The sequence below is a fragment of the Polyergus mexicanus genome, unplaced genomic scaffold (genome assembly GCF_030449975.1).
Source record: "Polyergus mexicanus isolate NDT 795.1 unplaced genomic scaffold, iyPolMexi1.0 SCAF_12, whole genome shotgun sequence".
NCBI classification, from domain to species: Eukaryota; Metazoa; Arthropoda; class Insecta; order Hymenoptera; family Formicidae; genus Polyergus; species Polyergus mexicanus.
The window spans coordinates 3,323,905-3,337,480 of record NW_027223332.1 but is presented as its reverse complement, the minus strand read 5'-3'; the positions used below and the strand labels follow the sequence as shown (position 1 = coordinate 3,337,480).

The following is a 13,576-nucleotide window of genomic DNA, read 5'->3' as shown; positions in this document are numbered from 1 at the left end:
GCTAGCAAGATTAAAAAGATATAATAACTATTTTTGTTAATTTAAGTCGTATGATATGACCCCAATACAGGGGCTCAGACATTGGACTAAGAATTCTTTTAATAGTTTCCATTCTTATATAAAATCAAAAATTTGATAATAATTTTCTAATATGCAAAAGATACTTCAGATTTCAATAAATCAATTTTGAGATTATATAAAGACAAGAGAGATGTGAAAAAACTCGTTGTATGCGTAAATTCACTACAATCTTTTTGCATCCGGATATCTGAATATTTCGGATACAAAGAAATTGTGAATTTACACAATTGTAAATTGAGTTTTTTCTTATTTCTCTTAGATATTCTCTGTCACTGAAGGAAGTCGAATGTGTATTGAAAAATTTACATTTTATAATTTCGTTATTATTATAATACAGAAAAACTATATACACGCTAGATCCTGACTCTTATAGGTCTAATTTCTTATTATTTTTTTCATATGTTAAGGATATTATGTCGATAAATATACATAAAGCATTATTGCATATATATTATATTGCTATATTGCTGCAATATTATATTGCAATATTTCTGTAGGCGGACATTTTACTGTTGCTGCAATATCATAACAACGTTGCAGCAACATTTCGCAATGTTTCTGCAATGTTGCAATCTTGCAGAAAAATGTTGCTGCAATGTTATTGCAATCTTGCGGTGTTGTATGGGTATCTTATTAACCATAACTGACATTAAAACATTTCTTTTGAGGGTTGAAAGTCCTAACAACATACTTTATTTTAATAAAACTTCTTCAGCACGTCACATATTGTAGCTATAATATGACAAAGTTCGTAAAAATATTTTTCTTTGCAACTTTAATTACAAATTTTTCAAAATTCTGACGTGATAGAGCAATTTCGAAACCAGATTCGTGATCCAAAAACCTGTAAGAAACGACTAGATCCGTTCCGGTGTTTTTTTTTTTTCCCTTGGATTGTGTAATTATACGTTGATAAAACTATTTCTATAAATTAAAACTTGTATATCAGAGATATATAACTCCTTGTTGATACCTTTTGATTAATAGTACAAACATGCGTTTCTCGTAAAGTTTGCACGATTTACACGGCCACTTTTGTTCTTCCAACAATTCGTACTTAAACAGAGATTTTTCCCTGCATGTAATACAATTACATGCAGGGAAAAATCTCTTTGATGATTACTCGGTGGCAAAATTTCAAAAAGTATCACAAGTACATGTGAAACTACACCCGTCTGTCCGTTCAACTTTTTTTTTTGTTCATGCCTCATTGTTACATAAATACTACGATTGTTAATACATACGTTTGTAGTACGGCATTGAACAGTTTAGAATGAAGCAAGCTTATAATTTTTAAAGTTTCCCTTTTAAATGCAAACGCAACGACAAAAAGCATCTAGAATAAACGCTTTGCAGCTTGTCTCATTATTTAAAAATCTATTTCTTTTTGTCCGTTTTAACGCGCAAAGTGACACTTTTAAGCGCGAGCACAATCATGCAAATTAATTCAATTTTCAAAGTAACAGGGAAAAATCCCCAAAAATGTTTCGCAAGAGTTCGATACTTTTGTCGTCGCGAAACAACTCGGATTTAAAAGAATGTTTGTTAGATTTTATATATGCGTCCGTAAATAAGAAAGCTCGCGTTTCCCAAATAAAACATCGTATGCCGACACTTTGTTTCACTTTGGGTAGCAACGAGGCCGATTGCAAATCAAGAAAGTGAAGTGGGAAATATTTCGACGATCTTTCATACTCGCGTTGACGAATGAAACGCGATTCTCGGGCTTGCTTTTTGGATCAATGAGGAATTCTAGTTCGGTAAGATTCATATAAAGTAAAATTACAACTGCTGGGAGATATGAAAATTGCAAGAGCACAATTGAATCTCGATCGCCGGAAACGCCAATTTGCGAGATAAGAAAAGACGCCGCAGAATTATCTTTGTGAGGGTAAACGTGCACGAGGGCTTTGTTGGCATCTTGCCAACAGTTGTGCACTTTGCGTCATGTCAAATTTATTGGTTTTCGATGGCTGTAAAATGGCGACCACGTTAACATGGCTTATTAAAGTTTGCTATTGACTTATTAATAACGAAACCGTTGCTTCAAAAATTCAATAATGTAACTTTAACAATTTAGTTTAGCCGAGCGGGGTTTTAATTAATTTTGTTCAAGATTAGAAGTGTATAAAAGAGAAAATATAATTTTATATTTGACAATTTCATTAAATATCATTTTATTAAAATATGATATCCGATAACTCTTTTCTAGAAATTAATAATTTTATTTTATATAGATTAATTAATGTTATGTTATTTTTGCGACCGTTTACGGATGAACAAATGTGAAATTTCATATTGCGGACACGAAGTTATTAAGCATGCGACAAAAAAGCTCTAATTTTTATCGCAAACACAGGCGCCAACCATTATTCAACAATCAATGCGGTTTGACTGATTTTTCTTCCTTTCCTTTTTACTCGCCGACGATCATTTTCATATGGCCGATTGATTTATAGCGTTGGCTGACATTTTAATTAAACTTGTCGAAACGTTATTTTTCGACTGACGAAAATTGCGTGATAATAAAATTTTCCGCGCGTTTGTGATGAATAATATCAATTATTCATTTCATCTATTATAATTTGTTCTCATCTAAATTATTTCAACATTTCTCTCTCTATCGAAATAGAAAAATCTTTAAATGCCCTTTCGAATATTATTCAACGAGTAAGATGAGAGCCATATATCTGAAAGATACAAGTCAGCGTAATATTTCGTCATAGGAGTCTATCCGTATCGGAAATGATATTGCGCGCTATCGACGCATTTCCTTTTACTAAATCCGTTTCGTTTGTTGAAAGATTCTTGAAAAACAAGCGTTCGCAAGAGGGCGGAGAGCGCGAAGTCGTTATTTCAGCATCGAGAAAGACTTAAGAGGACAAGGCAACAGATTAAAATTATAATATCTTGTCATCATTATAATATTTGTATGTGTACATTGTACAAGTTAGATGACACTCTATAAGTTCGCAAGATTACATAAAGAATCTCCGCTTCTTACATCGTCACAATAAGGATCACAAAAAGCATCATAATAAAAAATGTTGCAAAAAAGATAGAAAATTTCTTATACAATTCTTAGGTATCTCTTTCTCTCTTTCTCTCTCTCTCTTTCTTTGCGTGTTTAAAAATAGCTTTTAATTTTAAATTTAATTATTTATACAAAATTATGTGTCTCGAAAGAGAATTGCAAATATAATCGTATATAGATTGACTGAATATGATAATATTTTGGTCCGATATTAAAATATTGATTTTACATTTTGTGTGTGGGATATTAAAAATAATTATATCTACAATAATTATTCTCTTTCTCTGTTTCTCAAATATAGGATATAGCTGTAGCGAAAATATAAACACGAAATAATTATAATCGGATTTGTATATATGAATGACAGAATTATTTATCAAATTATATTCGTCACATTAAGACAACGAATTTACGCTCGTCATTTAATGCAAAAATAGAATCAATTTTCGAATTACATTTAAAAGACAGACACAACATTCATGTGTACGTCATGTACACACGCTTGCTGTTAATTGTGAAATATCCCGACAGACACAACGTGACGATTTGTCCAACCTGTTACTCTCGGATGCACTTTAGAAGTTTCCAAATTACAGGCAAATTAACGACTGACATCGGACGAATTCGATCGCATTAAGAAGGGCGCAAAGTACGCGGATAAGGGGCGGCTGGAAAGACGAGTAATGCCAGGCTCCGAGTTCAATCTCTCGTCTCTCGTCTCCTACGCGTGTAACTTAATTACGATCGTATATACTGGTCGAAAGTAGAGACTGACGCAAAACAAATCTTCGCTCTAATCTAACAACCGGGGCAACCTGTTACTTGCTGCTCGAAACTCGCCAAGTTATATCAAACTGGCGGCACACGAGATCGACCGCGGAAACCGCCGTGCATCATCCACCGCCTCATCATCTATCGCCTTGTTAATCCAGGCGACTGCGAGATATATACTTCGCAACACTTCCAATCGGTCGCTATCGTGCGACCGCGATCTACTACCGTCAACTTGATTTCCCGACCACGATTTGTCGCGAGACTTGAAAGATTGACTAAAAGTTTTTGCGAACGGTAATCCTACCAAATTATATTAAATTCATACTTTTACAGATGATGGAAGGCGATGGAACATTTCTCATTTTTTTAATTAAGTAATTTTTCGATTTGTTACTCTTGTAACAAGTAAAAAGAATTTTTATGTATTAAGGACAAGGATAAGTTCCTATAAATGAATATGTAATTTTCATAATAATGTGCAAGAGATTTATGTTCATTATAATTACATGCATTATATGAGATTTAAATCTTATATATTTTCTCTTTTCAAAATATATTATAAATTGAAGTAAAAAAAAATATATTTTTTCTTTTTTTTTTTTAATATATTGTAAATTGAAATAAAAAAATATATATATATTTTCTCTTTTTAAAATGTATTATAGATTAAAGTAAAAAAATTGCGTAAGTTCTACTAACTGTTCGCAATTTACGTTGTCAGGTCACCAGCATTCTTCATCGCAATCTTCTAGCATATTTTTTGATTTAATGCAATCTAGATTTACGCTACTGCTAGTCAACCCTAAATCAACCAAACGTATTATATGCCTCGCCATTTTAATAGAAACTATATACAGCCTGCTGGAATCTGTACAACGGAGTCGTGATTAAACGTATACAAATTCATCACGATTTGTAATCAATTAACACACCTGAAAATGGACTTGCAACCAAGAGTTTGTAAGTTAAAGCAATTTGCTGCGAACGATGCTACTTTCGTAAATAGCTTCCTTAGATATATTTCTTTAAATATATCTTCACTGCAATCTACACAAACAGCTGTTACTTGATTTATCCCTAATGTCCCTAGTACACTGTATATAGTATATGCTGTATATTGTTAGTATTTGTATTTGAGAAATCGGCCGTGAAAAACAAGGTGGCCGCAGTGAAAATCGTTTTATATATACAAATACAGTATTTTTGTTTGGCTCGATCACGATCGATCGCTTCTAAGAAGGTCGCTATAACACCAACCTGTTACTTGTCGGCAGCGCGAACCTCCAAGAGGGGAATAAGAGGCGCGTGTGTGCGACCCCTCGAGCGCGCTCGACCCTTCGGCTCCCTTTCGCACGGATGCACGTGCTCTTCCTTCGAGTATTGTCCTGGCAGCGCGCTCACTTTTTCCTCTTCGATAAGAACGTCCAAGCCGTTGGATATACGCGCCGGATACAGCGTCCGGGAGGAGAGACCGATGTCCTGAACGAGCGATATCGCGCGAGTTTGGAGGGAAAATGAACCGGATGTTGTAACACCGCGATACCCCAACGAAGCGACCGTATCGTCGGGCAGGCAGCCCGGCTTGCACTGCCCGGGTCTACCGTTTCTCCCACCGAAGGACCGCCACCGCTACCTCATCCCTTACCCCCGCCCCTTGTCAGTATGCCGCGACAATCTCCCCTTCACCTCTCATCCACCTACCTACCGCATCAGCCGCGTTCTACAGCGAACGAACGAACGAACGAACGCGTCCTTTTCCGAAAAAGCTCACCTCTCGCAACCCCACCTGACACCCCCGCCCCCCTTCTCTTCCTTCCTCCCCCTCACCCTCAGAGTCCGCTCGACGAACAGCTCAGAGCGCAAGCTCGCACCCCTTACTCTCGAGGGTTAGCGGCAACAAGCCTCCGTCTCACGGCCGACCGATGCAGGACGAAGGACGAGACCAAGACATCGCATCAGGGGCGAGCGTGCTTCGTGTCGGTGCGTACGTCGATCTCGACTACTATGTATATCATGTTACGATTCGAGACTCGGTAGTGAATGAATATGATATTAGCTGAATGGGGAGGATAAATATGCGAAGAGAAAGAAGCTAACGCTGCGGGATTAAAGTGGTATAAGAGTAAAAGCGCAGTAAAAGCAGCAAACTTTGGAAAGCTTGAAATTTAAATTGCTATTATAAAATTAATGCATGGTCCATTTGTTGCAAATTTTCTTCTCCCGATGTGGCAAATATATTTAGATGTGATGATTCTTAAATATCCCAAGAGATGTATAGCAGATGCTTGAGAGAAGATGATCATATATAATTTGTTATATCAGTTTTAAACCACCCAGTTATTAATTTTTTTCCTCAATTGACATATCCTCTATTTATTGATGCGAAGTTTTATATGAATTAATATCAACTTGTCACGACGAATCCGACACGTACGTACTTACAATCGATTTTAAACGGTTAATCATACGCAAATGTTCGTTGAAGGATGAATAAATAGGCAGCTCATGGATATAAATCTGCATTATCCCTTAATCCAGGGACTGCGAATATGAAACGATACATAAAGCGGAGGTTGCAGTGAATACATAAAGAGACGGGGCATGTATACATGTATGCAAAGGAGCAAATCAAAGTACACATGGCGAAATTTCGACAACGTTGAGTTGGTTGGCGCACTGAATCTCGTATTCATTATTATCGTCGAATATGATTTATGCAAATCGGCTACGTGAACAAACCACGTAGTTTCCTCGTCGACATGTTTAATCGAAACTGCTGGATTGGCATCGCTGAGTCTTAATTTCACTCATGATAAATGGCGACACGTCTCGTGCGCGTGTGCGCATGCGCGTGTTATATGAGACGAGACGAAATAATGTTCTTGATGCAGCTCGTAAATATTTCTCCTTGAACATAATTCTATCGAAAACGTAAATCTATCGTCCCGCAACACAGTTGTATGGAAAATTATGTACCCTGAAGAACAAAAATAAATATATATTAAGGAATTTCATGTCCCATGAGAATCAGCTGATCGAAAGCAAGCTTGACATATTGAAAAGATAACTTCCTCTTGGTGTGAGTCGAGTTTTCTTCAATTATTTTTAGTTTACATGGTGTAATAATTTTAGTTTATAAAAAACTCAAAAAATATATATATATATATATATATATATATATATATATATATATATATATATATATATAAAAGTAGTTACTCTCTTTTATCTTTTAAGCTCAAAGAAATAGACCGTAACAGATATCAAATTAAATGGTTCAAACCGAACTTTATTGCGGTTGCTTTCAAAAGCTACCTGTGTTAACAAACGAAGAGATATGCATAATTTTTTTATAATGATATGAATATTTTGACATGAAAAAAGTTGTAGCGCTATTTGAAACAAATACAACAATGTATGATATAATGTAAATATTTTACATATTATACGAGTTTTAATTTGAAATATCGCGGGCGACATCTACCTTTTCAATTTCGGTCCTGCAATATGGCTAACTTCGGATTGAGTATTATGACACATGTCAATCTCTAAGTGCCGATTTACAACAGGTGATTTAAGCCCTAAGTCTTAAGAAATTGACCAATCACAATCAAGTATAAGGAGGATACTTGACTGTGTGTAGTCAATTTCTTAAGGCTTTGGGCTTAAATCACCAATTGTAGACCGGCACTTATGCACGAGCCAGAAGTTGGCCATAATGCAGGGCACCAATTGAAAAAATAGACGTCGCTCGCGATATTTCAAGTCGATAAAACTCGTATAATATGTAAAATATTAACATTATATCATACATTGCTAAATTCATTTCAAATAGCGCTTCAACTTTTATTATATCCACATTATTATCCATAAATATCCACGTTGTTATAAAAAAATTATGCCTACCTCTCCGTTCGTTAACACGATAGCTTTTGGTAGTAACCACTATGCTCGCAATAGAGTTTCAGTTTGAACTCTATTTAATTCGATATATTTGTTACGATCTATCTCCTTCAGTTTTTTAAATAATAAAAAGGTATGACCACTTTTGTTAGAACATCCTGTATATACACTCATATATGTACGTATATATCCCTTCTAAACTATAAAATTTTTCAAAATTTGTTTTTCAATGATTAATTTTGTTAGGGAAAAACTCGTCGAAAAATCCATAGTTGAGATGAGTCTTGGTATTCTCTCCATCTGTTCGCGGCATTCTCATTATTTCTCTGAAGACCGCAGAAATAAGTCCTACGAGACGTCACGCCAGCGTCACTACCTAACCTGATCGATTTCGCGCTCGCGGAGAGGAAGTTTCCTGGCGAAGGCTCAGGTCGGGCTCGTGCCTCGCCTGTATCCCTGCCCCTCCATTGTCCTGCAGCCCCCTCCTACCATTCTCTTGCTCGGACTCGGACGCGAGCCGTTCGAAGGGAGTAAGCGGCGAGGAGATTTCGCGATGCGCAGGCGACGTACCGTGTACCGCGCGCGTGTTTCAGGACACTCGGCTTATTATACGGTTGGAGGTGTCAGAGAAGAGGAGAGAGAGAGAGAGAGAGAAAGTTCCGGCATACGGGGAGACGCGGGAGGGCGGGAAGTGGGTGAAATAGAGGAGGATGTCGAACAGTGTCGAACAGTGCGGAAAGTTCCGTGGCGGTGAGATCCAGGTGAGGTTAGAGAAACGCGCTACTCATGATAGAAATAGACCTCCGACGATGATGCTCGTTATCCATTCAGAATAAAAAGTATAACAGGCCTGAACTCCAGTTTCTCTCGCCTCGTAATAATGAGGGGATATACAGCTTTTATTCCTCCATGTTCTCTGTAAAAAGTTTTTTAAAACAGATATTAAAGAAATTTTTTGCGTTTGATTTTACGTTGAAATTCGAAGAGTTTCGCTTGGAGAATCATCCAGAGTTTGCGTAATTTTTAACAAATATGTCGATATTTTAAACAACACACACATTCATGATAGAAACATTGTGAGAAATATTTAATATTATTAATATTTAATATTAATAGAATCTCATGACGCAAAAATGTGTGTTAACAGAATATCACGTTGCGTATATTAAATTTACATTGCTCAATAATGTATATATTAAAAACTATAGAGGTCGAGTGTTTAATATACTAAAAAATATTGCCAATTTTTTCATGCGTGCAATATAAGCACAAACTGTACGAGCAAAAAGCCTCTTCCATATTTTGGGATTCTCGAAATATCAAGTTAAGGGGTCTTCCTAGACACTCCTTTAACATTCTGAAAATAAGACGATTTTTGGAAATTTTTTTAAAGAAAAGTATGAAACATTAATTTTAAATTTTACACGTTTATTAAATAATATTTCAAGTATATCCTGAATTTTTTCAAATGAAAATATTTGTTTGTTTCGAAGTTATAGTAATCCAACCAGAATATCTAAAAAAAAAAAATTCTTGTTCATGGCGAACGCGATTCTAGCCGTTATATTTATCTGAAATAAAAAAAAAACAAAAAGATTCTTAATCTGTATGAGTGTGGCTATCGCGTAAACTAAAATAAAAAAAATATTGAAAAATAAAAAAATGTCAGCGTCTTAAAAAAAAATTTCATTTTTCATCAAAAAATTGATTTGTTTTGCAAGTCGCAAAATTCGAATTTTGCAAATATCGATTTAATTCTGGTTTACACGATAGCCATACTCATACAGAAGAATATTTTTGGTTTTTTTTTTATTTCAAATAACTATAACGACTGGAATCATGTTTGCTACAAACAACAATTTTTCTTTTTTTAAGACATCTTGGTTGGACTATTATAACTCCGAAACAAACAAATATTTTTTTTTGAAAAAATTTCAGGATATATTTAATAAACGTGGAAAATTTAGAATTAATATGTTTTATATTTGTCTTTAGAAAAATTCCTAAAAATCCCCTTTATTTTCAGAGCGTCAAATTAGGAAGACCCCTTAAAACTCAAGCTAGAAGTTGAAACATCGGGCTTGAAACAAAAGAAATAACAATTCACTTTTGCCTCTGTGGATTTTTCTGGAAGTTCTCGCTGACTCTGCGGTACTTGAATATTTACTATTTCAATAATTAGGGAGAAATTGTGTTTTTAACAATTTACATTAACAATGGTGGAATGCAAAGCCATGTCGAGGAATCCTCTTTCATTTCTCGGTGCAACTCACTGAAAAGAATCCGTACTGTGCTTTGACCGTTGATTGTTCTATGAATTCTGGCACCGTCATTAAATTCTTACGATGCAAGAATGTCTTTGAAGCGCTCTGTGAAATACACTAGCATTATTCAACCCGCGAAATGTTGCTGGGAAAGTTAAAGTACAATAGAAACACAAACACGTCGACTCAGTTATCTTACGAAATATATTTTACGGTTCTCGTCCACGTGCTCTTTGTTAATCTCGGGAGAGTAAAAATCGTTTGAAAGGTTTGCTTTATAAAATATGGAGATAAAGAATCTTCTTATATTCTAGTTAAATTAATATTTCAACTTGCAATTATATAGAGATTAGCGGATTAAAAAAGACTGAAGTTAGGATATACATATAATTCTTGTTAAACTGTTTTCAAAAACTTTTAAATGAATCCCTATAACAATAAATGTGTTTCCACATGAGATATAAGTATCGTAAGGATTAAATGAATAGTTTTTATTCTTTTTGCGTTTCAACTTCGCGTACAAAAATATTGTATTAACGGAGAATATTAATAACTGTTCCTATGTATAATATAACGTATCGTACACTTTCTAGCCGAGAAATTACAATGAATTCCTTCAATAGTGGTCCTGAATTAATCTTTTGTGCAACGGGACTTACGCAAAACACACACACACACAGTAGGACAGTTCCATACTCGAATATGCAATGCTTTATGAGCTTTGTATCGAAGAGGCGGAAGCGTGCTCACGCAATGCAGTGGATCTTACAATTGTATCAGAAACACCCAACTACGTGCATTAATACACACAGGACAATTAGAGATATTCATCAAGGAACGAAAGTGGAACATCGATATTCCGATTTCACGCTCCATTCGAGATAATCGATAAACGGACGAACGATCCATGCTGCAGTTGTAGCCGATCGCGATTCATTCATACACATCGCCTGGTTAATTAGAGAAAAAGAAAAGTTCGGGACCAGTTCCGTTTAATTTCTCCTCTCGCTAACTTATGGCAGAAACAATTTTCCCGCTCGCAGAAAAATTTTCTCATTACTCCGATACCACCAATGGCACACACCGGCTTCATCGGTCAAGAGCAAGTACGATTTCATTCGCCAATTTAATAGAAATCTCGATGGTAGCCCAACTTCTAAAGTCGTGTATTATCGAACAAGAAACGAATTGAATTCTTGGAAATTTTTTACTCTCAATATATATAACGATTATATAGTCACCGTGTATCGTCCTCTTCCAACAAAAGTAGTAAAGCGCTCGTGACTGTTACTAGAAAAAAAGAAAATTTTTTTATATAGAGATTAAAATGCGATTCACATCTTTTCATAAAAACATTGGTAATAAAATATTCTTTTTTGCTAATGTTACGTCCTGGCGACTCCACGATTCCTTCCTTTCGCGACGTTACCGTAATGATCATCAGTTGGTGATAAGAATGAATCGTTCAATAAACACAGCATCTTGTGCCATACGTTTCTTTTAAATACTGTCATTTGTCAGATGGAAATCATGCCGGTCTTCTCGAGATAAATAAAAAATAATAGCTACTCCTTGCAGTAGAATTTCCGGCGGAAGAACAAGGAGATAACAAGAAGAGATAATAATTTTCTAACGGACAAGTAAAACTGGATCAATAACGATAAATTCTCCTTGACAAAAGATTTAATAACCACAGCTGCATCAACGTCAATAAAAATAATTATAAGGAAGTAAGACCCTTTTCTAATCAGACCATGTGCGTAAGGGTCCCTCGGAAAAGTTAATGTTTAAGGAATTTTTAACTTGATATTGTGAATTCACCAACCGACGATCAGCACGGGTAAAAATATGAAAGTAGGAGACACCTCCTGCCGAATGAGGACACCGTCACGATTCTAATTCGTTAAAATCTTGAAAAATCCCTACTTTTGCATAATTTTAATTCCTTGAAGTTTTGGAAGATCCCCACTCTTAAAATTAGAATATACCTCCACAAGAGGATTATAAAAAAAGAACTCATAAGACATTCGAAAGATACATTTTTTTACTAACCTCACATTTTTATTCTGCAATCTTCAGTCTAACGCAGTCTTACTCTGTGCTTTTGCACCGTAATTCACGAGTTAGTTACTTGTGCAAGCAATGTCCTCACTCGGCATCATCTCCAGAGCAACCACGAGTCGAACATCGGACTACTGACATGAGACATAGAGCGAAACAATGTCCAAATTCGCCAACCCTGCACTTCTGAATCACTATTAAAAAAATAAGTCTAATTGAATAATTTTTCCTTTCCAATTCATAACTATAATTCAACCGCAGAATGTTTCATTCTTTCAAAATCATTACCCGTTTCGGCAATAATTCCTAGAAAGTTTAATCTTAATCTAACACAATGCGAGCGACTAATTTTATACTTTCGACCATTCTTAATATATACATTTATTGATTTATATATAGATTTTGATTTTATTTTTCTTATTTTATAATTAAATATACTTTTATATTGTATTAACCAGTCGGAACCCTAATGTTAACGATAAAATGTTTGCCTCATCACTCTGGCTAATGTCCTCCATATTAATGTAACACCCGCGAACTAAGATATACATACACGTACACTCATCAAGAAATTATAATCGACAATATTTTATTTTTATTTTTATTAATCATGTATATTTACCATTTACTTTAAAAATATGAATAAATTTATTTTTGTTAATTAAAATCAAAATAACTGTTTATTAACCCCCACTCATTCCTAGTCGAAAGATCGCACTTGGTCCCATCCTGGGGACCATCGTGATTAAAAGAGATTAAATTCTCTTACCGAAAAGGGACCACCAAACGAACGTCTGAATAACCAGCGTAAAGCGACTCAATCGTTTACCTGCTTTTCAAACCTGTCAGTTCGTTCGACCCGATTCCAAACGTCACAAGACGTTTAACTTCGGGATAATAAAAGATAGTTGTTGCGCCCTTTCGTCGACTCATCCTCCCCCGAGACTGGACGTAACACTAAAATAAAATCTGCATCTTATATTTTTAATGCAACATGGATAGTAATCTGCATGAAAAACCGTACGAGATTATGCGGGAAAGTGTCACACATATGTGTATGTACAGGATGCTTCCGCAACATACATATCAGTAAATTGGGTTGCCTATCTGCCTATCGGCAGGGGCATACTGTTTATATCTTATCTGTGTTATTTTATCCAGTGTTGGGAAAGTTACTTTATAAAAGTAACTCGTTACCGTTACCGTTATTTTTTCTAAAAAGTAACTCGTTACCGTTACTCGTTACCAATTTTAAAAAGTAACTCGTTACCGTTACAGTTACTAAAAAGTAACGAGTCGTTACAATTTCCGTTACTTTTTTACAATACAAACTAATAAATTATTTTGCATAAGAAAAACTTTTAAAAAATTGTAAGCAAGATTTCATTCAAGGTTTATTACAAAATAAATGATTAAATTTTATCGAAATTCTTTATTAATTTTTAATAAAATTTGTTGC

At 35.1% G+C, this 13,576-nt stretch overlaps 1 protein-coding gene across 5 annotated transcripts in view; it reads right to left on the bottom strand.

Moving 5' to 3' along the window:
* Nucleotides 1-5,486, bottom strand: part of Fife (regulating synaptic membrane exocytosis protein fife) — a 281,898-nt gene extending 276,412 nt beyond the window's left edge. For all 5 annotated transcript variants that reach the window (XM_070304866.1, XM_070304868.1, XM_070304869.1 and 2 more), the window contains exon 1: nt 5,147-5,486. The gene's annotated coding sequence lies outside the window, so the exon portion shown is untranslated. The remainder of the gene's footprint in view (nt 1-5,146) is intronic.
* Between the last annotated feature and the right edge of the window lie 8,090 nt (nt 5,487-13,576).